This window comes from Mustela nigripes, chromosome X (assembly GCF_022355385.1).
Source record: "Mustela nigripes isolate SB6536 chromosome X, MUSNIG.SB6536, whole genome shotgun sequence".
In the NCBI taxonomy this organism is placed as follows: domain Eukaryota; kingdom Metazoa; phylum Chordata; class Mammalia; order Carnivora; family Mustelidae; genus Mustela; species Mustela nigripes.
In genome coordinates, this window is record NC_081575.1 from 98,019,595 (window position 1) to 98,044,849 (window position 25,255).

Below are 25,255 nucleotides of genomic sequence, written 5' to 3' on the forward strand. Positions count from 1 at the left end.
GCCCTGGTTTCTGAGCTTTGGTAATCTTTTTTTAAGATTTTTTTTATTTATTTGAGAGTGAGAGGGAGCGAGAGAGAGCATGAATGGGCACGGGGAGAGTATGAGAGAGAAGCAGACTCCCCACTGAGCAGGAGCCCCATGTAGGGCTTGATCCCAGGACCCTGGGATCCTGACCTGAGCCAAAGGCAGAGGCTTAACTGACTGAGCCACCCAAGCACCCCTGAGCTTTGGTAACACTACCTCATCCAAGTGTCCCTCCATCCCTACTGATGGTGGCATCTTTCTACTATTGCCAATCTTTGAGTTAATTCACCATAAACTTTTCAGCTTCTCCATTATTATAAAGTTAATTTCCTCTTTTTTTAAAAGATTTTCTTTATTTGTCAGAGAGAGAGAGGGAAAGAGAACATAAGCAAGAGGAGCAGGAGGCAGAGGGAGAAGCAGGCTCCCCACTGAGCAAGGAGCCTGATGTGGGACTCTCTCCCAGGACTCCGGGATCTTGACCTGAACCCAGAGCAGCACCAACTTAGCCACCCAGGCTTCCCAGAATAAGAGGAATCTTGATGATCGTACATGCTGGCCCAGGTTTCTATCCTTGAAAATGTAGCCTAAAGAAAGAATTTATTATAAACAATAACAAAACTGTGCACAAAGATGCCCATTGTAGCATGATTTATAATGGCAGAACATTGGAAACCATCTAAATGTTCAAGATTAGGAAAATGGACTAAAAAATTAGAATCTATAACCCAGTAGAGAATTATGCAGCCATTATAATCATTGCATCAGTCAGCTTTTGCTTGAGTATCCCCCAGTAACAGATGATCCCCAAATCTCTGATTTATCTCAGATTTGTCACTCAGTTCACTGCAGCTCTGTTTCATCCCAGATCCCAGTTGGAAAGATCAGCTCGTGTTGGGGTCAAGGCAGTAGAAAAAAAGCAAGACAGGTTAATGTAATGGCTCTTAAAACTTAAGGTCAGATGTGGGTTTTGTCATTTCTGCTCAGATTCCACTGGCCAAAGCAAGTCATATGACCAAGCTTCTCTCAGGGATGCAGAAAACTGCTGTTACAGGGAGGCCCACCAGGAAGTAGCTCTGCACAAAGAGTTCCCCAGAAAAGGGGCAGCAATTTTTTTTTTTAAAGCTTTTGTTTATTTATTTGTCAGAGAGAGCAAGAGTGAGAGAGAGAGAGCACAAGGAAAGGGAGCGGCAGGCAGAGGGAGAAGCAGACTCTCCACCAAGCAAGGAGCCCAGTGAGGAACTCGATCCCAGGACCCTGAGACTATGACCTGAGCCAAAGGCGAATGCTTAACCGACTGAGGCTTCCATGCATCCCGGGCAGCAAATATTTTTGAACAATAATAAAATCTACAATAATGAAGGCTATGAAGAAATATTGAAAATGTTTATTATAATAACTAAGCAAAATCTACAAAACGATTTTATATACACTACTGTGGTGGAGCCTACCAGCTGTCGGACACAATACATTCTATCTAACCTGTTTCCTGGGCATGTGGAATTAGATGTAATCATATGATTAAGTTCTAATCAATGACACTATCTTCCTGGAAATAGCAGCAGATTCCACAGGTTCTGGGCTCGTTCCCACAGGACTACCCCTTCTACACTGGAGACACCAGTCACAGACCCAGTTAGCTATCTGTGCTTCTGACCAATCAGCTTGAGATGAGAGGCTCTCATCACCCCCTTCTCAGATTCAATTAATTTGCTAAAGCAACTCACAGAATTTAGGAAAACAGTTTACTTACTGGATCACCAGATTATTATAAAAGGCTGTAACTCAGGAACAGCAGGAGGGAACAGCCATATGTGTAGGGCATGGTATGGGGAAGAAGCACAGAGCTTGTATGGCCTCTCTGCAATTCACCCCCTTGTGGCACCCCCACATGTTCACCAACCCAGAGGCTCTCTAAGTCCTCTCCTTTGGGGTTTTTATGGAGGGTTCATTAAAAAGGCACGATTGATTAAATCATTGGCCATTGGTGATTATTTCAACCTCCAGCCCCTTTCCCCTCCCCAGAGGTTTGGGGATGGGGCTGAAAGTGCCAGCCCTTTAATTACAAGGTTGGTTCCCTAGGCAACCAGCTCCTATCCTTAGGGGTTTTCCAAAAGTTACCTAGTTGACACAAACTCAGGTGTGGTTGAAAGGAGCTTGTTATGAATAACAAAAGGCACTTTCATAGCTCTTAAGGCTTGGGAATTCCAAGGATTTTAGGCTCTTTATGCCAGGAATGGGAATACAGACCAAATATGTATCTCTTATTATAAATCACAATATAACAAGGATCTACTCCCGCGCACCCTGATTTATTATCTCCCAGATAGTCCCTCCCACACCTCTAGACTCGTGATGGTCGGTCAGAAAATTACAGAATGAGAAGTTTAAAAAGAATTCTTGTGACATTACTACTCGCTGATTGGGAGGAGACTTGAGAAGAAACAAACAACCTTTTTGGATATGAAAAGAAGTTTTTAAACAATACAGAATTTTAAAACAATACATAACAATACATAATTTCACCCTGGTAAAATTGAAATAACGATAAACTTTAATTTGTATATTTATGATTTCATTTATAATAACTGAACATATATTTACTCATTTTCATTATGAGTTTTACACATGACCTCTTTGGGGACACTCTTCCCAGACAATCGTCTCCTTCTTGCAACTTTTCCTGGTCGCCACTATGCCAAACACTTCCTCTAGATCACAGCTTCTAGAACATCAAAGGTATGAACTATAAGTTCATTTGCATCATTCTATTATGCTTATTTGTTTATGTGACATTTTTCTCAAATAGACTAGAAATACCTTGAAGCCAAGGACTTTGTCTTATTCGTCTCTGTACCATCAGAATCTGACTCAATAAATGTATGTCAAACAATGAATGAATTCCTAAGACATGAGTAAATGATACTTGCTGTTTCTGGCAGATAGGTTATTACATTTGGGAAGAGAGGTTCAAAGTCCCATATTGACTGGTCCAGTTACTTATTACCTTGGGCAATTCTCTTAACTTCAATTTCCATCTGTCAAATATTTCTTGGTACTAGTCCATCTGTGATACCAAAAGCCGTCTGCCCCAAAATGTGCCATTTTGGCATATTGATTTTTTTTTAGATTTTATTTATTTATTAGACAGAGATCACAAGTAGGCATAGAGGCAGACAGAGAGAGAGGGAGAAGCAGGCTCCCCGCTCTATAGAGAGCCCGATATGGGGAGCCATCCCAGGATCCTGGGATCATGACCTGACCTGAAGGCTGAGGATTTAACCCACTGAGCTACCCAGGCGCCCCTGGCATATTGATTATTTTGAATTAAAGTTACTTAAATGGCGCCTCTCTGGCTCAGTCAATAGAGCATGTGACTCTTGATCTTGGGGTCCAGAGTTCAAGCCCCACGTTGGGTGTACAGATTACTTAAAACAATTTTTTTAAAGATTTTATTTATTTATTTGACAGAGAGAGACCACAAGTAGGCGGAGAGGCAGGCAGAGAGAGAGAGAGGGAAGCAGGCTCCCTGCTGAGCAGAGAGCCCGACGCGGGACTCGATCCCAGGACCCTGAGATCATGACCCGAGCCGAAGGCAGGGGCTTAACCCACTGAGCCACCCAGGCACCCCACTTAAAACAATTTTTTTAAATCTATGAATTAAAGTTACTTGAGGGGCTCCTGGGTGGCTCAGTCGTTAAGCCTCTGTCTTCAGCAGGGACCCAGGTTCCTGGGATCAAGCCCTGTGTCTTGGGGCTCCCTGCTCAGCGAGAGCACTCTCCCACTCCCTCTCCCACTCCCCCTTCTTGCATTCCCTCTCTTGCTGTTTTTCTCTCTGTCAAATAAATAAATAAAATCTTAAAAAATAAAGAAATAAATAGAAATAAAGTTACTTGAGAAACAGCCAGCGTACCCTGGCCTTTGTTGCCAGACGGCAGAAAGTAAATCTCTGATGTGACAGATGCCCTTCCAGTACCAGGAGACAAAACAACACCCTTATCATCAGAGACAGGGAATTCAGAGCCAGGAAGCCTGTCTAAAGAAACTCAGTTACTTCCACTAATTTTCTACCCAGCCCAAAACCTGTTGAAGATTCCTTATTAACTGAAACTCCCAAACATATGTTTTCTTTGTCTGGTCACTTTCTCCCAAATTGATTGGTTCTTTGTTTAAAAAGCATAAAAACTGGGGTGTCTGGCTGGCTCAGTTGGGTGATTGTGTGATTCTTCATCTCTGGGTTCTGAGATCGAGTCCCACGTCAGGTATAGCAAGTACTTAAATAAACAAAACCTTTAAAAAAAGGTATGAAAACTCTCTGCCTTGGTCATTCTTTTGAGGTCTCAATTTTATTATTGGTCCTCCACGGACATGTAATTAAAGTTCATTTTCCCCCTATTACTCTGTTATGTCAATTTAATTCTTGGGCCAGCTAGAAGAAGCTTGATGAGTAGAATAAAATTATTCCTTCCCTACACATGTTTATTATGAAGAGGGAATTCTGTGGTTCAGAAAGTCCTCAAGACCATCCAGAAGCCATTGTTTAGCTGTCTTGTGGGGTTGGCCTTGTCCTCGAAAGAACAAAGAAGATTCTCAGTTACCATATTTTGTAAACTGTATTAATCCATAAATCATTAACATTTGGTGAGGAGGAGTTTAAATCTTGTCTTTGTCCAAACTCACTGTGCCACCTTGGTACTCCAGGTCTGTTTCCTTTTGTAGAATTATATTTAATTTAACAGATGCTTCTGGAGCCCTTAGGTCTCAAGAGGTTATATGTTGAAACCTGAAAGTTCTAAGAAAATATAGGATTCATTTTATCAACACAGAATATAAATATTTTTGGTTAACTTGCCTTCCCCATCTCAATCATAGTCTTGAGTATTCCAACTATTCATTTCCTTTTTTTTAAGATTTTATTTATTTATTTGACAGACAGAGATCACAAGTAGGCAGAGAGAGAGGAAGGGAAGCAGGCTCCCCACTGAGCAGAGAGCCTGATACAGGGCTTGATCCCAGGACCCTGGGATCGTGACCTGAGCCAAAGGCAGAGGCTTTAACCCACTGAGCCACCCAGGCACCCCCCAACTATTCATTTCTTATACTCATTCACTTATGGTATGTCAGTTTAGAATCTTTTGTTTGCAAGCAATAGAAAATTTACCTTAAACAGGCTTATGCAGAAAACAAAAGGTATTAGTTTATGTAACTGATGGTATAGGAGACAGGGCTTTTTTAAAAAAAATTTTAAAATTATCTTAAAGATTTTATTTATTTATTTATTTATTTATTTATTTATTTAGAGAGCAAGTGAGCATGAGCAGGGGGATGGCAGAGGTAGACAGAGAGAGAGAATCTCATGCAGACTCCAATCTGAGCATAGAACCCAATGCCAGGACTCTGAGATCATGAACTAAGTCAATATGAAGAGTCAGATGCTCAGCCGAGTGAGCCACCCAGGCCCCCTGTGCTGGCTTTAAGTACTGTATGATACAGGAATTCAAATGATATCCCCAAACCTAGTTTCCTTTTCTCTCATGTGCACTCTTCATCTCTCATTTCCTTTTGTTTGGGTTGTTAACCATTCTTTTTTTTTTTTTTTTTAAAGAATTTATTTATTTATTTGACTGACAGAAAGAGAGAGCACACAAGGAAGGGAGCTGGAACGGGAGAAGCAGGGAGCCCAATGCGGGGCTCTATCCCAGGACCCTGGGGTGATGATCTGAGCTGAAGGCAGACACTTAATGACTGAGCCACCCAGGTGCCCTGGGTTACCATTCTTTAGACAAGTTCCCTCTGTAGTCACGAGATGGCTACTGTAACTCCAGATCTTGCATTCTCTAGAAAAACTGAGAATGTTTTCCCTGGATGTCTCACAAAAGTCTTATTGCATCTGAATTTTTCTGCCTGAGTCACATGCCCACCCCTGAACCAATTACTGAGACTTAAGGATTATGCGGCTCTGATTAGCCAAAACTGAGTAATGTGATCCCCCTTAGAGCTGATGGTAGAGGAACTTCATCAGAGGCACATAAACTAAAAAAGGGGGGTAGTCTCTTCCCTCCCTCACCAAGGGAAATCTGGGATGATTACTAGCAGGGTTGGTAAGTGCCAGGCAATAAAACAACTCAGTGGGATATACATTCATTTTCTATACAGAGGGCTTAGGTGGGCTTCTCTGGAAAGAGATTTTGAGGTGAATAACTGAGTACAGGAGGTTTATTGAGAAATTCTCTTGGGAAATACACCAGTAAGGAAGGAAAACAAAATGGGGCAGAAGGAAACACTGACCCATGATGACAATGCAACCAAGACTTCAGCCTATGTCACAAGGAGCTCTGAAGCTAGAATGGTCCTTCAGAGTTTCCCGAATTAATGAAAGGTTGCCAAGTCTTTGTATTTCCTCCTCAGTCAGTCATTGGCTGTGGGTCACCCGCTAGGAAAGTGCATAATCTTTGTGAGGCAGATCCCTGAAGCAAAGGCAATTCCCAGTGAGTTACACAGATGTCACCTGTCAGAAATCAATAGCTCCAGTCACTTGGGGATGGGTGCAATGCTCTGAACAGGGGATCTCAGTGGATGACCACAGAGACAAATGCCCTCTACCAATGCTGTAATCTCAGTAAGGTCACTCCATAAGAACTTCTCCTAATTCTCCTACCCACTCATTCTCCTCTACCTGCCTAGCCAAAAATGGTGTTTATATCTCCTCTCTTCCCCAAGCACTGTATTTGTGCAAATCTACATAGCTGGTTCATTACAGAAGAGAATTTTATTTATGTATGTACTTATTTTAAACTTTTTAAAAAACTTTTATTTATTTATTTGACAGACAGAGATCACAAGTAGGCAGAGCAGCTGGCAAAGAAAGAAAGGGGGAAGCAGGCTCCCCACCTAGCAGAGAGCCTGATGTGAGGCTTGATCCCAGGACCCTGGGATCATGATCTGAGCCAAAGGCAGAGGCTTCAACCCACTGAACCACCCAGGTGCCCCTGTACTTATTTTAAACTTTAAAAAAATATTTTATTTATTCATTTATTTGACAGAGAGAGAGCATGAGCCAGGAGGTGGGGGCGGTGTCAGGCAGAGGGAGAAGAAGCAGGCTCCCCAGTGAGCAGGGAGCCTGATGTGGGATTTGATCCTAGGACTCCACTCCTGAGATGACAAGGTCGTGACTTGAGTCGAAGGCAGACAATGAACCGACTGAGCCACGCAGGTACCCCTAAACTTTTTTTTTTTTTTTTTAAACTAACCTCTCTGCCTAACACAGGGCTTGAATTTACAATCCCTGAGATGAAAAAGCATGCTGTACTGACTGAGCCAGCCAGGAATCCCTAGAGAAGAGATTTTTTAAAGTTACTCTATTTATGATTCTCTCAACTTGAGAGCTGAGGAAGGTGGGCAAGTGGCCTCCTGTGCATTAGGAGTCCCTCAGAGCATTGCTGAGCTTATGTAGCATTAAGGAAAGATACAATAAGAGTTGCCGTGAGTTTATTTAGAAGTAGATACTGAGAATGTTTTCTAGTTGAAATGTACTTTTTTGGGGGAAAAGGGATTAGAGATAACTTTGTACTAGTCAAGAAAACTGGAACCCTAAATGTTTTTATTCCAATTTTTTTAAAGATTTTATTTATTTATTTGAGAGAGAGCGCATGAGAGTAGAGAGGTCAGCAGGAGAAGCAGACTCCCTGCCGAGCAGGGAGCCCGATGTGGGACTCGATCCTGAGACTCCAGGATCATGACCTGAGCGGAAGGCAGTTGCTCAACCAACTGAGCCACCCAGGTGTCCCTTTTATTCCAATTCTTAATCAACCTTTGACTTTAACCAAGAAAAAGATTTTGAACCAATTTTGATTATGCTCTATTAAGAGAGATAGGTTTCCACTCCTGAGATGACAGCAGCCTTGGTAGGGATGAACCAGTGGGGAGGTGACCACTGGATGGGGGCAGTGGTGGTTAGGAATGTGAGCTAGCAAGGAAAGGGAGAGATGTGAAAGGGTTGATTCTGGTCAGCAGCTGGAGTTGCTGAGATTAGTGTACTATATCCTTCCAGTTCAGGTGATGGCCCGAGACCAATCCTATTTCTCTGGCTCGTTCTAAAAAGAGTGCTGGTGAGTATAGATGAGTCATGTTCCAGAAAGAGCACTATCCCAATATCCATCACCATATCACAACTTCCAACTCAGAGGATGCTGAAACATGAGACAGTGAGTGTGCTCTGCCCTGGAAGTGGGGCGGGGGTTGGTGGTGGTGGTGAAAGGGTGCTGGTGCTGGGCAGTGGGCGTCTTTATCTCCTTTGTCCTTTGCACTTAATTCATACTTTTATTTTTCGTCTTTAGAGATCTTGGTATCAGAGGGCTAAATCTTATTGTTCTTGGTGGTTAGGATAAGCACAATTAGAACTGGCTGCCTTTACATCTTTCAGCAAGCTCAGAAGGCACTTTGACATGCTCATTACTTAGGGTACTGGCCAGTATAGGGACAAGGGCTAAATTGAAGGTTAGGAGGGAAGCAAAATAATGAGGTAGAACAGAAGGAACAATTTAGGTTGTAAGGAACCTCTTTCCCACTGAAAATCACCAAATCACAAGGTAAAAATCAATCAAGGGGTCTAAAGTGAACATTAACATAATTTAAAGAGAGTATTTTAGTACAAAGAGCACACTTGTCTGAAAGTGATTCCAAGAAATTATGATTCTGGTTTGCAGGCAAAAAGCTAACTAGAACCAGAGAACTGCCTTTCTCCCAGAGGGATCAGTTGCACTCCAGCCTAGCCTCTCATGGGACCTCATTCTCTCACAAGAGGACTGCAACATCCCATCAGCTTCAAGGTCCCAGAAAATGCCTATAAACAGCAGGCACCCCCAAATCCAGATTACTGGCAGGCCAAGTAGTCCATCACCAACAAGGTTCCTTGTAGGCTTGCTCCATAAGAAGGGATCCTGTCAATGGAAGTCAGGCTCACTCTTCAGGTCCAACATGGGTTCCCTCTTGCTAAGGCTTAATTAGCTGCTACCGGCCCAACCCCCCACCTGCAGAAACCCACACTGAATCGCAGTATGGCACCATTTCTCAAAGGAGACCAGCCAGTCACTCAAGCAAAATGATTACTTTGGATCTCTTCCACATGGGGTGGGTGTGACTGTGGGGCAGCAATTCATTCTTTCCAGGACTGATTCATACTCTAGTTATGAGTTTGCCTTTCCTATTCACAGGTCCCCCAGCAGAACTACCATTCAAGAGTTTACAAAATGGTCATCCATTGACATGGTATCCCATACAGTGTTGCCTAAAACCAATAGATTGTGTTACTGCAAAGGAGTTGCACGTGACCATGAGAACCAGTGGTGGTGTTAATGCTTCCTCACTCAGAAGCAGAAAGCTTAATGAAATGGGCCCATTAAAGGTCCAGCTAACATTTTAGGTCTTGGTTTATGTGCTACAAAGTAAGCACAACTTTTTGGCTTTTAGACCATACCATGTGGAGTTGGGATGACTTGGTGAGAGAGGGCCTTTTTAGTCCCATGAAGAGCCACTATTCTTGTCACCATGAGTAACCCTGGGTGAGATCAGAAGAAGAGCAGCCCAGCTGAGGCCATCTAAATTGCTGACCTACTGGGGTACCTGGCTGACTCAGCCTGTAGAGTGTGTGACTCTTGATCTCTGGGTTGTAAATTCAAGGTCCACGTCGGGTATAGAGATTACCCAAAAAAACTAAATAAAAAAATAAAAAATCCTTAAATTGGGATGCCTGGGTGGCTCAGTCAGTTGAGCCGACTCAAAAAGATAAAATCTTTTTAAAAAATCCTTAAATTACTGACCCACTGTATAATGAACAAATAAAATGGTTATTAGTTTAGACTATTATGTTTTGGAATGGTTTGTGATGTGGCAACAGATTATTGACACAAATGAGGCCAAAAATATCTGAAACCATACATAGATGGATCTGATGCATCAGAAGAAAACACATTCTCTCACATTCCAAAGAGAGCTTTAGGCCCTTCCCTAAAGACTCACCAAGAGGCAGCAAAACTGGGTCTAGAACTATAACCAAAATACTTCCTCCAGCTGAAATAAGAGAAGACTAAAAGGGAGATTTTGATTAGTTATTATCACCCAGGGATTATTGTAGATTTTCTCTTCCACTGAGAAGGCAAAGCCAAGTGAGAGCTGAGTTCGGCATGTCTTAAAGATGTATGACACTCCAACGGCTTGACTGAACTGTGGCTACCTGAGAATTTTAGGGGAGACAGAATTTTAGCTTCTTTTTTTTTTTTAAAGATTTTATTTATTTATTTACTTGTCAGAGAGAGAGAGAGAGAGAGCATAAGCAGGAAGAACAGCAGGCAAAGGAAGAGGTAGAGGCAGACTCCCTTATGAGCAGGGAGCCCCATGTGGGACTCCATCCCAGGACCCTGGGATCATGACCTGAGCCAAAGGAAGACTCTTAATCAACTGAGCCACCCAAGCGTCCCTAAAGACAGAGAATTTTAGGGAGAGCTGGCCACATACCCTTGGAGTTTGGAGAGCAGACTCAGCATAGACACTGCTGCCTGTCTTTTGCTAGAAGAATTTTGAAGACAGGAAGCTTGCTGAAGCAGCAATGAAAGGTCAGCCTATCTTACTCAGCATGGCAAAGATACGTGTGTTTCCTATGGATCGAGTGATGGTCACAGAAAGCAAAAGAGCTTGAGCCTCTTGCTTGTGCCCTGCCAAAGACCCTGCCAATGGGTGAGGGGATCCTGGCAGTAAGAAGCTGTGGGTATTCCACAAGGGCAGTCCGTATCAAAGAACTACACCAGGAGGTTGAAGAATCACACTCACTTCATGGAGTGTCAGCATTTGGATGCCAGTCACACAGAAGATATGGACAACCAAGAGAGGACTTTTAGCAACATCAGAAAGTAAAAGAGAGTGGGATGGAGAGAGAGGCCAGATAGAGGAAAGAGCATCTTATGTGTCCTAGGATGTGCTATCAAATCTTCACTGGGTGCCTAAGAAGAACCTCCAAAAGCAACCAGCAGAGAAGGAGCCAACTTTATGCATCTGCTGTGTCCAGAGAGGACAAAAAAAAAATCTTCTGACTGTAACCCGTAAAGCAGGAAATTATCTACCTCCATTCCCACCCTCTTCATCCTTAGAGAAGAAACTGTGGTTAGGAAAATGGGGAGGGCGACCTGCAAGTGTAAGGAACAGAAAAGAGGATTATAATCACTTCTTTGACTTTAAGGCCCTTGCAGAACTCAACTGGGAGAGAGGATAAAAAATAACCATAAATCAAATTCTGAGTTTTGATGATTTTATCAAGCTGCTCGTTTCCCACCTCCACCTCCCAACACCTCCCCCTCACCCATTTTTCTGAAGTCAGGGAATTTTTAGTTAAGTATGAGACTACTGAAAATAAGAACACATTTCTCAGTCTCCCTTGCAGGTAAATACATTAATGTGAATAGGTTCTGGCTAACAGGTTGCAGACATAAATGATGTCAACAACTTCTGGGTTGTACCCTTAAAGGAAATGGGTACATTTTCCCCTTCCTGATAACTGGAATGTATTGTGGTACTGAACCATTTTGGACCAAATATGGTAGGACAGTACTCTAGAGATGGTGGAGAATGAAGACAGAAGACAAACTCCAGCTCACTCTGTGGAACAGAGCTGCTGTTATTTGTCTATTTTTGCCATCTAATAAGTGAAAGTCTCAAGGCCATACTACATATGCACATTTCTCACTCATGGCTCTGGGAGTGGGCTGAGGCAGCTCTGTTTTATATGAAACCCTGAACTCAAAACATTTTTTTTTTTTTAAACCAGTGTTTTAACACGACGGTGCCTGCTAACACGACAGTGGGTTAGGTGACAGGAGTGGAAGGCCTCCTTTCTGACCACATCCAGCTTCTAAAATGAGTGGTTCTCCACAGGGAGCTGCTCTGCTGGTGGATGTGGGTCAAGTTCAGCTCCCCTCTAATGTCTCTCATTCCCAGGTCAGAGGGAGATTGCAGCTCTCAGGACAGTGCAAGTTCCTTCCCATAGCAGCAGCTGGATCCAGTTTGCTGTTTTTCCCACACTTAGAGACACAGCATCTTGAGCCCTGATCCATCAGAGACACCAACACCGGTTCCCTTCTCAGAGGTCTGACTTTCAGCTCCACACAGCTCCTCTTCTAGTTCTCTAAATTTTAATAATCTCAACCTCTTCCCTTGGTCCCCCTAGCTCCAGGCATAGTAGCTGCTAGGCCACTAGAGCACGGGCGCTATCTCTGCCACATACTGAGTTCTCTTCTTGCATTTTCAGTTACCTAATTATCATTTCTTTGTATTAAATTTTGTTACAATAATCGGGTGGTTTGTTTCCCAACATTCCCCTGACTGATTCCATGAAGTAAATCCTCTGCCTGTCAGACTACCCTCAAGAATTTTCTCTTTGAGGGCGCCTGGGTGGCTCAGTGGGTTAAAGCCTCTGCCTTTGGCTCAGGTCATGATCTCAGGGTCCTGGGATGGAGCCCGGCAACCTCGGGCTCTCTGCTCAGCGGAGATCCTGCTTGCTCCCCACCCCCGCCCCACCCCCGCCTGCCTCTCTCCCTACTTACGATCTCTCTGTGTGTCAAATAAATAAAATCTTTAAGAAGAATCTTCTCTTTGGCATGTTTCAGGACAGTCCTTTCCCAGCACCTGCTACTCCTCTCTGCACTTATTTTCGTTATAGAATTTACTCTGCTCAACTGCCATCGTTTTTTTCCTCCGCCATAGCCATCCCAGGCCCATACCCACTTGAGGACAGAACACATGTACCTTTCCTCAGTACCACGGGAAACTCAGAACAACACACGCTTCAATGAATGAATAAATTCATTGCATTTTCCCAGTAAGGAAAATAAAACAGGAACGGAAACTGTTAATAGTATGCGATTTGGAAAGCTCACGTAGCGCCAAAACGAAAGAGAAACTTAGATGTTGATGTGAGAAACAGGAGGGCTGTGGCTCCCAGCAACAAACCCAGCTCCGAGCAGCCAGCGAGCTCTCAATAAAAAAACGCGAATCGCCAGCAGGATGAAAGGACAGCTGAGACTTTGCAAAGAATACTCCGTGACCGGGAGAGAGGAAGGAGGATAGGGTTAGAGGACTCCCGAGGACGCCAAATTGGCAGTTCGGGCTCTAGAGGGATGACCCAGCCTTAGGGCACGCCCCTCTTTTCTCAACCAGGCCTGCCCAACCCTTTCCCGGGTTTCAGTTCTGGTTCCTCCGCCCACTCCTTCCCCGCCCCGCGCCTCTAGAAGGAAACTGGTAAAACACGGAGAACTGGGTCTCACTTCAGGAGCCGTTCTGGGCATGCGTCAATCCCTGCCCCTGCGCAGGCGCAATAACGTCCGCTGTAATTGGTACAGCCCATTTTCACTTTGCAGGAGCGTTTGCTCCCGCCAGCTAAGGCTGCTCTAATTGACCACTTGCCCAGTTGGCCCCCCGCCTTCTAGTTACGGTGGGGTGTGTGTGTGTGTGTAGAGGGGCTAGGGAGGGGGAAGTCTCGCGACATCGCCTTTGGCTGTCTCCGACGGCGCCATCTTTGTGTCTGGCGAGCGACGGCGCCCGACAGGAGTCCTGAAGCCGGCGGTTCGCTTACCAAGCTCCAGCAGAGACCGGATCCAGGAAATACGAGGCGGGCCTCGGTGGGAGGGACGCACTGAGGGAGGAGGGAGAAAAGGAAAGGGGGCGGCGGCGGCGGCGGCGGCAGCGGCAGCGGCGGCGGCGGCGGCGGCGGCGGCGGCGGCGGCGGCTGCTCCTCCTCCTCCTCCTCCTCCTCTCACCGGATCCGGTCCCCGTGCGGCGCGCACCCGAGGGGGGTCGGGCGGGGAAGCGGCGCCGGCCCGGACCCCCCCGCGGGAGCAAGCGGCGGGAGAGAAAGTGAGGCAGCGACAGCGGCAGACCGGGAGCAGCGGCTGCCGGGTGAGTGTCTCTGAGGAGGGCCCGGCACCTGCCCGATTCTGGGCGTCGGGGGTGGCGCCGGGGTCGTCTCGGTGACCCAGCGCCAGGGCGGTGGGCGTGCGCGCTACTGCGGGGGTCCTGGGGGCTCGGCTCGGCCTGGGGTTGCGGCGGACACTAGGAACTGCGGGACTCCTGGAGGTCTGCGCAGGGCCTGGCGCGCCCGCCCCAGACGCCCCGGGAGGCCGAGTAGAGAGGGAGTGGCCGGGGGCCTCGGTTGGCCCTCTCCCCTAGAACGGGGGGTGGGGGGCATGATGTCCTTCCTCGCCGCACCCTGGACATTGAGGAGAGTGCACCTCGGTGGAGGGCTTCAAGCCCCCAGCAAGGCGTTTGGGGATGAGGGCTAATCAGCATCAAGGTTCGGTCTGTTAATGGTGTTGAGATATACGGGGGAAGGTTAGTAGTAATAGTAATTGTTCTATAAGGGGTTTGTAAATGGTGGCAGGTGTGGAGTAAGGCGAAAACATTGTCTCCGTTCTTTAACAAAGATCACACAAGCAGTCCTCTGAGGTCCAGTGACAGACTAGAGTTATTCCCAGTTGGAGTTGTGTAGTTTGGTACTGTGTGCCAGCTCATTGAAGTGCATAGAAACAGGATTTGGGGGGATGGGAGAGGGGTACAAGGTGGGTTTTATATAAAGTAGGGTGCATGTAAAGTCAAAGTAAGGACAAACCTTAGTGAAACGTAATTTATTTAAATTACTTAAGGACACTTGTCACCTTTGGTCCAGACAGGGCATGTCAATTCCATGTGTTCTTCAGTGACATTTGTCAATCTGACAATAATTTCGGCATCTTATGTGTTTATTTTTGGTTTGTAAAAGGAAAAAATGTGTGGGAAAGAAGAACAATTTGATAAACGTTCTTCTTTTGCTCACTTTTTCATTTTGGAAGAATGAAGGGATTTTTTCCCCTTTTCCTTGTAAATGTTTTCCAGTCGTCTATCAGAACATTTGTAAGAAGGAAGAAATATTTCGATCAAAAGAAAAGGTTTTCGAGGTGAAAGTTTGGTTTGGGGTTATCGTGTTTTAAAGGGCATCATCACCCATAGTAAATTTTGTGATGGTGTCAAGAGTGCAAGCAAATGCACACACATACTTTAAAGCCTTGTGTCCTATGAAGTTTTTCAACCTAACCTACCCCACTCTTCGTTTGCTTGTGACTGGTTTAATCAAAGGAAAGACTTAGTGAAGATAAATATTAAATATATGACTTTCATCTTAAAATTGAACAGAACCTATGTTCTTTCACTCTGAATTTTCTTCCATGTGTGGATTTGACACAGTCTTCTCAATTATATAGATTTTTCATTAGCAAAATCTGTACAGTTTGTGTTGGAGCGAATTGAGCTAGCATTGAGTATGTTCAGTCACTGGTTTTGGTGGGTTATGTATGTTTGCATTTAATCCTCATAGTCCTTTAATTTAATCCCCATAATCCTTGTGCGGGTAATTTTATTCCTGCTGTACAGATAACCACACTAACCTCCTGTATTCTTAAGTAATTTTCCCGAGGAGTTTATATAGCTGGTAAATTGCAGAGCTAGAACCCAAACTCATGTGTGTCTGATTTTAGAAAATGTGCTTTTTCTACTATATTCTGCATAAGTGTGTGTGCTGATAAAAATTTCAGAAAATGAAAATTTCTGTTAAAAAGAAACCTTTTAGTTCTTTTGGTAATCTTGAAAGATTTCAGTGTTCTTGGTTGAAGATAATCTTAAGGTTTTTCTTTTCTTTCTCATGTGTTCATTTTCTAGCTAGAGGTAACATTTTAACAGAAGTCTGCTGATTAGTAAGGATTCTTAGCAGCCCATAATGACCTATGTGAAATTCAGATGTTTTCAGTAACTTTGCCTCCAGTTTCAGCATGCCCAGGGTAATTCATAGATTAAATATTTTGTTTATTTTGGTCCTGAATAGTTTTCAAATTATATTACTAAAATAAAATAGCAGCTATTTCTAGGGGTCTAAATTTGCTTTATCATAGCTTGGAGGTATACACACATACCCACCCACCTACTTTCTCCAACAAGTGGAGTACTTGATAACAGATGCTGTTTTTCTTCTCTTTAATTTAGTACAGAGGTTTATAGATCCACTTTATCGTTTGCAGAAAATACGGCAGCTATTCTGGGATCCAGCATAATCTGTGGGGCTTGGAGTAAACGATCTTCCAGGTTCCCAGGCAGTGTGGGATATGTCAGTGAAACAGCAGGAAAATCTTGCCAGCGCAGGGCTGATAGACACTGTTGTCCCTTAATGGTCTCTGCTCTTGCGTCTTTGATGTGTTGCTGAGCTTGCCTCCTGGCCATTATCTCTGCTGAGGAGAGAGTTGCACTGGAAGAGTAGTAGCTTAAATAATAGAGGAAAAAATGGATGCTAAGTTTCTGGCACTCATCCTCTAGCTGGATATTTGGTTAGGTTTACCTGTTGAATTAATTATCCCTGGCTGTGAGTTGTGGAAACGTTATTAGGGAATTTGGGATTTACTGCGCCATCTTTTAAGATGTAAATTGTTTGCGGGGTGGGGGGGGGTGCTCGGTTAAGTAGCCTTGTTTTATGGAAACCTGAGCTTTAGGGGCTGGAGGTAAAAGATGTCCTGTACTCCTCAGATGCATTTGTGTGTGTGTATGAGTTCAGAACTTTGCTTGAAATACTAACTTGGAGGCCTGACAGGCTGTGTTTGGTCTCAATGAGCAAGTTTTTCATTATAGTTAAACTCCCAAGAAGGAGTTAAATATCGTTCCTTATTTGTGAAGGTAATAACTCACGATATTTGGGCTATTGGGGTGAAAAAAATTGATAGATGATAATGTAACTGAGTGCTCACTCTGTAAATAAAAAAGCCTTTCTGAAATGATTTATATTGCCCCTGTATAAAGAAAAGGCAGCGGGAAATGATCTCACATTTATTTAAATGTATGTTTTCATATCTTCCACGTAATAAACCTCAATATATTGCCATGGCCACAAATACTCATTTGTTTAAAAGTGAAATGGACCTGAGGAAATACTGGTAACCGTCAAGATGAATTAATTCTAAATTAACTAACTTAAGAACAGTTATTATAGTTTAAATTGTTGGCAGTTCTATTAACTTACTTGTCTGGCCTTCCACCATCCCACTTCCTGCTTCAAATTTCCTTAGGTTCCTTCCTCTCTTTCTCCTACCGGTTGTTCCTGCTCTTACCTGGAGCCCTTACTTCCCTTAGTTCGAATTGACACCGAAGTCTTTAGCAGAGTGGATGCTGGCTAGGAGGGGAAACTCCTCTTGAGTTCGTTCCCATTCTCCCGTTCTCCGAGACCCTGTGCTCTAGGAGTTCAAGAAGGATCTGGACAAGACCTCTTCACCCACTTCTCTCTTTATTGAAAAGGAGAATGAGAGTATCCAGAGTGAGAGAGGCTGTGTTAAGATCCTTGCCACGGTTTCTTATTCTTTTCCTCCCCTCTCCTAAGCATTCAGGAGGAAAGTTTGTAAAATCTCTCTGCTCCAGGAGCAGGCCCTGCTCCCTTGTCCTTTCCTGCAGCCACCCTGACCCCTGCTCTTTTCCGCAGCTCCTTTCAGCTGCCATCCCGCCTTTCATCCTTCTCTCTCAAGGAGGTCTTGCCTGTCTTAGCAGGATCTCCCACTGCTGCTCTGCCTTTCTGTCCTAACTCTGAAACCTCGTGCAGGACCAAATGCCGTCTTTCCTGCCGTTTCTCCTGCTCGGCCTCAGTCGTGGAATCCTAGGCCTGTGGTCCTAGGGGAGGGAACAGTTCTACTCCAGGGCTGAGTGGGGCAGGGGTACTTGGATTTATTCTAGGTTGATTGCTGGATGAGTTTTCCCATAGAAACATTGCCCATGCAGGTTTGGAATTTGTTATACTTCTGTAACCTTATGGGTGTTTTAGCTTTTGTGGACTCCTTTGGAAGCCTGCCACATAGACCTTTGTTTGCTGGGAAGGCAAGTTCTGAGCTTCAAATAGATGATTGAAAAAAAAATCAGCCTGTGCTCCAGAAGTTGTTGGGAGTTGCATGCTTTTTGTTAATTACTCAGTGAGATGGTATGGAGCACACCTTTTAGCTGTCCAAAATTAGATATGTTATGTGGATTAGGTGGCTCTTTTGGGAGATAAACTGATAGCCTTTTTAGATTGTCAGGGAAGAATTTCTGAATTTAGGCACATGTTTTGAAATGTAGTTCTTTGGTCTGTCTCAGGTTAATATTTGTCCTTAAAGCACTTGTTACAGTGTTGTGGAAAGAACAGAGTTTTATTTTGTCATAAAAAGAATATCTTGTTCCCACTATTTCTTGTTGCTGTTTTGAACTGTTTTGAAACTTTTCAAGGGTATTTGAACTCTAGCAGTTACTTTATCCTAGTTTACTTAATGGTAAACAGTGACAATGTGTTTATGTTGAAGATTTTGAAAAAGTTTTATTAGTCTGTTGAAGCTACATGCCTTTACTACTGTTAGTAGTGTTCAAACATGTTAAGTGAGGGATTTCAAGTAAAATACATTTTAAATTTATTCTCTGTAAATGTGCTCAGTCTTTACTTGGTGGAAAGATAGATTCTTAATAAAAGGCAAGATGGGTCTCTATCTCCTTTTTTTTTTTTTTTGTCTCCAAATCACTCTTGTTTCAAAAGTAGAGTAAGCACCCTTTATTTATTTTAAGAGTTTGCCAAATTATTTAATGATACACAGAGTGCAATGGTTAAAAATATTTCTCAGGGTAAAATGCTTAAATGTTCAAATCTTACTTTTGACACTAGCTCTGTGATCTTGGGCAAGTTGCTTAATCACTGACCTGTTTCCTCATTTTTGAAATTGGGGTAGTGTAATACTTAACTCACAGGATTTTTGTTAGGATTAAGTGAGCCAGAAGATGTATAGTGTATTTTTAGAACATAACTAGTGATGATAAATACTCAAGAAGAGTTAGTTTTTTAAATTTTATTATGTTGTCATCATTATTGTTACTTCTGCTGTTACTATATTCTCAGATGACACCCCTTCTGTTCTGGGTGTGTATGTGTGTGTGTGTGTGTGTGAGAGAGAGAGAGAGAGAGAGAGAGACTGTGAGAGAAAGATAACATTTGTTTATTTCGTAGTAATTTTTCATGTAAAGATTATGGCGAGCCAGGGAGAGCAGTGTATTAACTGTTGGATAGATCCAAAATGGGTTGTAGTGCAGGAAATACATAAAATATTAAGATAAATTTTTTCAGCAACACCATCCCTATTATAAGAAACTGTGCCACTTTGATATATGAGCAAAACTGGATTATGTGAGTAATTGTGGTGTCTTTTATTTAAATTTGTTTAGTTATCTTGGCTTCTATAAGGCCAAATTCTGTGTAGAGGGAGCCTCAATTTTTAAGTGGTCCATTTGTAAGAGTATCTTTTTTTAAAAAGATTTTATTTATTTATTTGAGAGAGAGAATGAGAGAGAGAGAGAGCAGAAGAAGGGGGAGGGTCAGAGGGAGAAGCAGACTCCCCAGTGATCAGGGAGCCCAATGACGGACTCGATCCTGGGGTTTCAGGATCATGGCCTGAGCTGAAGGCAGTTTCAACCAACTGAGCCACCCAGGGGCCCTGTAAGACTTTCCTTTTGAAATTCACCACCATTTTCCCATAGAAATAATGTCACATATGGCCTTCAGATTCCCAGGCCAGTCCCACATAACTGAATTTGAAGACTGATAGTGCTCTATAAATTAACATGTATGTATAACAGTGTCTCAACAAGAATATGCACTGAGCGCCTCAGGTACTGCAAGATTATGAACACAATCTTGACGATGGAATGGGGAGGCACATTCCTTCACAATCCTAGCAAGGACTCCCAGGTCTTGGGCAGAGAGCTTGTCCTCTAAGTGAATGCTGAGGACCGGATGAGTAGTGAGACCTGGTCTCTAGAAAGCAGATGTTTTTTCCTGGTGTGGCTCCTCAAAAGGCCGTTTAGTATGCTGGTTGTCCTCAGATCTCCGTTCCATCACTTCCAGAACTTCTCATCTGTAAAATGTAGGTATTAGTACTGTAATGCCTACCTTAGAGATTCTTGGGAGGGTTGAATGTGTTAATATATGTAAAGCACTTAAAACAGCAGCAAGCCCATAGTTGAGTGCATAAGTAACATTATACACATATTTATTATTAAGTGTTACCATTAGGACAGCTAGAATACCACTCCCCCCCCCCCCCCCCGGGCTCATTCACTTAAGCCCTACAGCCTGGCAACAGGCTCCATGCTCCTCGGGAAGTCTGGTTGCCCCTCTCCCTCTGCTTCTCATGACTGTTCATGTGTGCGCGCGCTGTCTGTCGCGTGCTCTCCCCCCCCCCAAATAAATAAAATCCTTAAAAAAATGAGAGAGTCCTGTGATAGTAGAAAGAATGCTGTGGGGATGGAATGGAGAGTAAAGCATTTTTATATTGTAAAAATGTTTCACAGGATTAAATGGGTTGTTTTATGTACTGTATACTTTTGATGGAGTTAGCTTCAGAATGACAAGTCATTTTTCCTTTTAAAAGTGTTAAAGTTGGGGCACCTGGGTGGCTCAGTCTGTTAAGCGTCTGCCTTCAGCTCAAGTCATGATCACAGGGTCCTGGGACCGAGTTCCACGTGGGGCTCCTGAGCTGCCTCTCCCTCTGCCTGTCCTCCCCATTCATGCTTTCTCTCTTTCATATAAATAAAACCTTAAAAAGGAAATAAAAATGTTAAAGTAACATAGAAAGCATACTTCATATTAGACGTAGAAGCCAACTGGAATGATTGGAGAAATTAATTTTTTTGAACTTACTGATTTAATAAGAAATTAATATTATGTTAGTACTATGATTTTATTGTCATTAATTGAGTTGTTTTTTTTTTTTTTTTTTTTTTTACTATGTACTGATTTCAGGTTGTGGTCATGATTTTTTTTTGGTCTTTTTCGGGGTTACCATATGCTATAGGGGCCATTGTCATTGTAAATTACCACACATGTTTTAAGTTTGTTGTCGGAGTCATCATTTAGTGTAAACATAACGTGATCTGTTAGGATGCTCATCATGAACTGTACTTTTAGAAAGTCTTTATCTTTTCTGCTCCAGAAATAGCTTTTGGCTATTAGTCATAGATGGCAAAGAAATTAATTTTGACTTGGTAACATTTGGATGAAAATGTTTCAATTGAATAGAGCGTGTACTGAGAGTCACTGCCAGTAGACAGATTCTCCTGCTGGGTGGGAATCCTCTAGAACTTACAGAAAATTGGAAAAGTGATGAATTTGACTAAATAATTTTGCTTCTATTTATGGAGAGCTGCTTATGACCTTGGACAAATCAGCCAATTCAGAAGACCTTGGATTCTTAATAAAATTAGGAGATTTGACTAGATATGTGAATCTATTAGTTCACTTCTTAGATTTGAAAGACCTTGTTATTTAATAAAAACTAAGATCAAGTGGCTTGTGTTAGAGTTTTATGAATCAGTACTAGTCATTAGATCTAGATATAATTCAGTTTACCTTTTTGGGTTTGAATAGTTTCAGACCAATTTTACTGTAAGTTTGAGAGTTTCTAGTTGGTTTGGTACCTCTATGAGGTACCAAGTGACTCTCAGTACACTGGTAGTGTGTCGTGTAATACCTGCTTTTTAAGTTTTAGTTAGTTATTTGATTTCTGTGATTTGACCTGAACCAATCAAACTTTTTTTTGCTCTCCTATTCCCTAACAAATTTTGAAAAATAAGTACTCCTTCATACTTAAAAAAGAATTTATTAAAATTTTATTAAATATGCAGAAAGCATACATCAGTAGTATACAGCTCAGTGAATTTTCACAACTGAACACACTTTTGTGCCAGCACCCAGATCAAGAAAGTGAACATTACCAGCCATTTAGAAGCCCCCTTTTGTGCCTTTCTGATCATTTATTACCCTACCCATCCCTCCATTTCCCTTTTTTTTAAATAACTGGAAGTTTGTACCTCTTCATCTCCTTCACCATTTTCCTGACATTTAACATCACATGGTTTTCCTACTTTTGTGTTTATGTAAGTGGGATACTCCTGTAGTCTTGGGTGACATTCTGAATATGAGATTTATTAATATATTGTGTATAGTTGTAGGCTGTTTCTTCTCCTTAGGGTATATTCTTTGTGTGGCTATATCACTATTATTCTGTTATTGATGGATATTTAGGTAGGTCTCAATTTTTGGAGAATGTGTTTGTAACCTTGGAGTAGGCAAAGATTTCTTAAACAAGACTTTTCAATAAGTATTTCTTGAGGAGTTCTCACTGGAGAAAGAAGAGAGAACTGGACATCTGAAACATTTTTTAAAATGTTAATAAATAGTAAAATCATAATTTAAATCTCAGGGAAAGTATCAGTATTTACAACTAAATTTTCTAGGTGACTGAAGTTTGTGTTTTTAGAGCTATTTTGGGCTGAATTCTTTCAAGAATGTGTCATGTACTTCATTGACTATTTTGACTTGCTGATTTGTAGAAGTTCTTTATTATGTGCTAGAAATGAGCCCTTGCTGGTTTCATGAGCACGTTTTTTCATTTTTGGTGTGTCTTTTGATAAATCAGAATTCTTTAAAGTCTAATTTAGAAATAGTTTCCTTTGTATTTAGATTAGATACCAGGTTCAGTTTAAAAATATCTTTCCCTATCTCGAGGTCTTGAAGATATTTTCATTCATCTTCCAGAAGCTTTATTACTTTGGCTTTGTACCTGAAATTGATTTTTGTGCATTGTGTGAGAAAGGGGACAATATCGGTTTTCTTTTTTTAAGGATTTTATTTATTTATTTGACAGAGAAAGAGAGATCACAAGAAGGCAGAGAGAGAGGGGGAAGCAGGCTCCCCGCTGAGCAGAGAGCCCAATGTGGGTCTCGATCCCAGGACCCTAAGATCATGACCTGAGCTGAAGGCAGAACCCTGAGCCACCCAGGTTCCCCAGTATCATTGTTTTCTACATGGCTAGTTAATTGTCCTAGCACAGTGTTTTTCCTACTTTTGTTGGAAATCAAATATCCATGTGTTCGTGGTTCTGTTTCACAGCTGTCTATTCCGTTCCATTGCTCACTGTACTGATACCACACTGTGTTCTTCACTAAAACTTTATTCTAAGTCTTGATGATCATTAGAACAAGTTCTTCCACCTGCTTGTGTTTTCCGGCATCTTGGGTATTCTTGGCCCTTTGCACATATATAATGTGGTTTAATATCATCATGTCACTTTCTACACATCACATATACGCACACAAAAAAATCTGTTGTATTTGGAAATTGGATTTCTGTGAATTCTGTAGAGCAATTTAGAATTGACATCTTTATCTTTTTATTTTCTAATTCATGATCATGATCGGCTCTGTTTATTTAGGCCCTCTTTAATTTCTCTCAGTAATGTTTGTAATTTTCTTCAGAGAGATCTGTAACATTTAAGATTTTTATTCCTATGCAAGTTGGTGCAGCCACTTTGGAGAACGGTGTGGAGATTCCTTAAGAAATTAAAAATAGAGCTTTCCTATGACCCTGCAATTGCACTACTGGGTATTTACCCCAAGGATACAGATTTAGTGAAAAGAAGGGCAATCTGTGCCCCAATGTTCATAGCAGCAATGGCCACGGTCGCCAAACTGTGGAAAGAACCAAGATGCCCTTCAATGGACGAATGGATAAGGAAGATGTGGTCCATATACACTATAGAATATTATGTCTCCATCAGAAAGGATGAATACGCAACTTTTGTAGCAACATGGAGGGACTGGAAGAGATTATGCTGAGTGAAATAAGTCAAGCAGAGAGAGTCAGTTATCACATGGTTTCACTTATTTGTGGAGCATAACAAATAACACAGAGGACATGGGGAGATGGAGAGGAAAAGGGAGTTGAGGGAAATTGGAAGGGGAGATGAACCATGAGAGACTATGGACTCTGAAAAATAATCTAAGGGTTTTGAAGGGGTGGGGGGGGTGAGAGGTTGGGGGAGCCAGGTGGTGGGTATTTTGGAGGGCTCATTTGCATGGAGCACTGGGTGTAGTGCATAAACAATGAATTCTGTTATGCTGAAAAGAAATTAAAAAAAAGATTTTTATTCCTAGATATTTGATATTTTTGATATTGTAGTTCTAAAGAGATCATTTTGTTGCTTATCAAAATACAGTTGACTTTTGGGACGCCTGGGTGGCTCAGTTGGTTAAGCAGCTGCCTTCGGCTCAGGTCATGATCCCAGGGTCCTGGGATCGAGTTCCACATCGGGCTCCTTGCTCGGCAGGGAGCCTGCTTCTCCCTCTGCCTCTGTCTGCCTCTCTGTCTGCCTGTGCTCGCGCACTCTCTCTCCCTCTGTCTCTGACAAATAAATAAAATCTTTAAAAAAAAAATACAGTTGACTTTTATATTAACCTTGTATGTAACAATTGTGCTAAATGCTTATTACCTTTAGTAATTTATTGTTCAGGCTTTTTGTTTCTTTCGAATTGCTCTACTTTTGTTTCTTAGTGCTGACTAGTACTAAGATTATATTATTGAATATAAGTGGAAATACAGGGTACCATTGTCTTGTTCCTTTTTGCAAATGGGAAACTTTCAATATTTCTTCATTAAATATGTATTTGCTTTAATTTTTTCCCAGTTACCCTCTAATAAAGGAACTTTATTCTGTTCTTAGTTTGCTAAGGGCTTATCTCATGAGTGATACTGGATTTTTAGCTAATATTTATTGTTAAAAAGGAATTATGATTTTGCTCCTTAAATCAGATTATACCTATTGATTTCCTAAAGATAAATCAACTTTACATGGAATAAACCCAGTTAGTTACAGTTAGCATCACATTTTCCTTAGGAGTTTTGGGTCTTTGATCTTGAGTGAAATTGGCATCTAATTTTGTTTCCTTGTACTGCCCTTGTCAGGTTTTGGTGGCCTTGTAAAATGAGTTAAGGAATATACCTGCTCTTTCTATTCTCTGGAAGAGAGTGTGTTAAGATTGGTTTTCTTTCTTTCTTTTTTTTTTTTTTTTAAAGATTTTATTTATTTATTTGTCAGGGATAGAGGGAGAGAGAGCGAGCGAGCACAGGCAGACAGAGAGGCAGCCAGAGGCAGAGGGAGAAGCAGGCTCCCTGCCGAGCAAGGAGCCCAATGTGGGACTCAATCCCAGGACGCTGGGATCATGACCTGAGCCAAAGGCAGCTGCTTAACCAACTGAGCTACCCAGGCGTCCCATGGTTTTATTTCTTTTTTAAAGGTATGATAGAATTAAGCCCTGAAGCCGTTTAGACCTAGAGTTT

At 42.3% G+C, this 25,255-nt stretch overlaps 1 protein-coding gene across 5 annotated transcripts in view; it reads left to right on the plus strand.

Annotated features, from left to right (window-relative positions):
* Positions 1 to 13,873: 13,873 nt before the first annotated feature.
* The window catches only part of TAB3 (TGF-beta activated kinase 1 (MAP3K7) binding protein 3), a 90,104-nt gene continuing 78,722 nt past the window's right edge, over positions 13,874 to 25,255 (plus strand). For all 5 annotated transcript variants that reach the window (XM_059384765.1, XM_059384764.1, XM_059384768.1 and 2 more), the window contains exon 1: positions 13,874 to 13,962. The gene's annotated coding sequence lies outside the window, so the exon portion shown is untranslated. The remainder of the gene's footprint in view (positions 13,963 to 25,255) is intronic.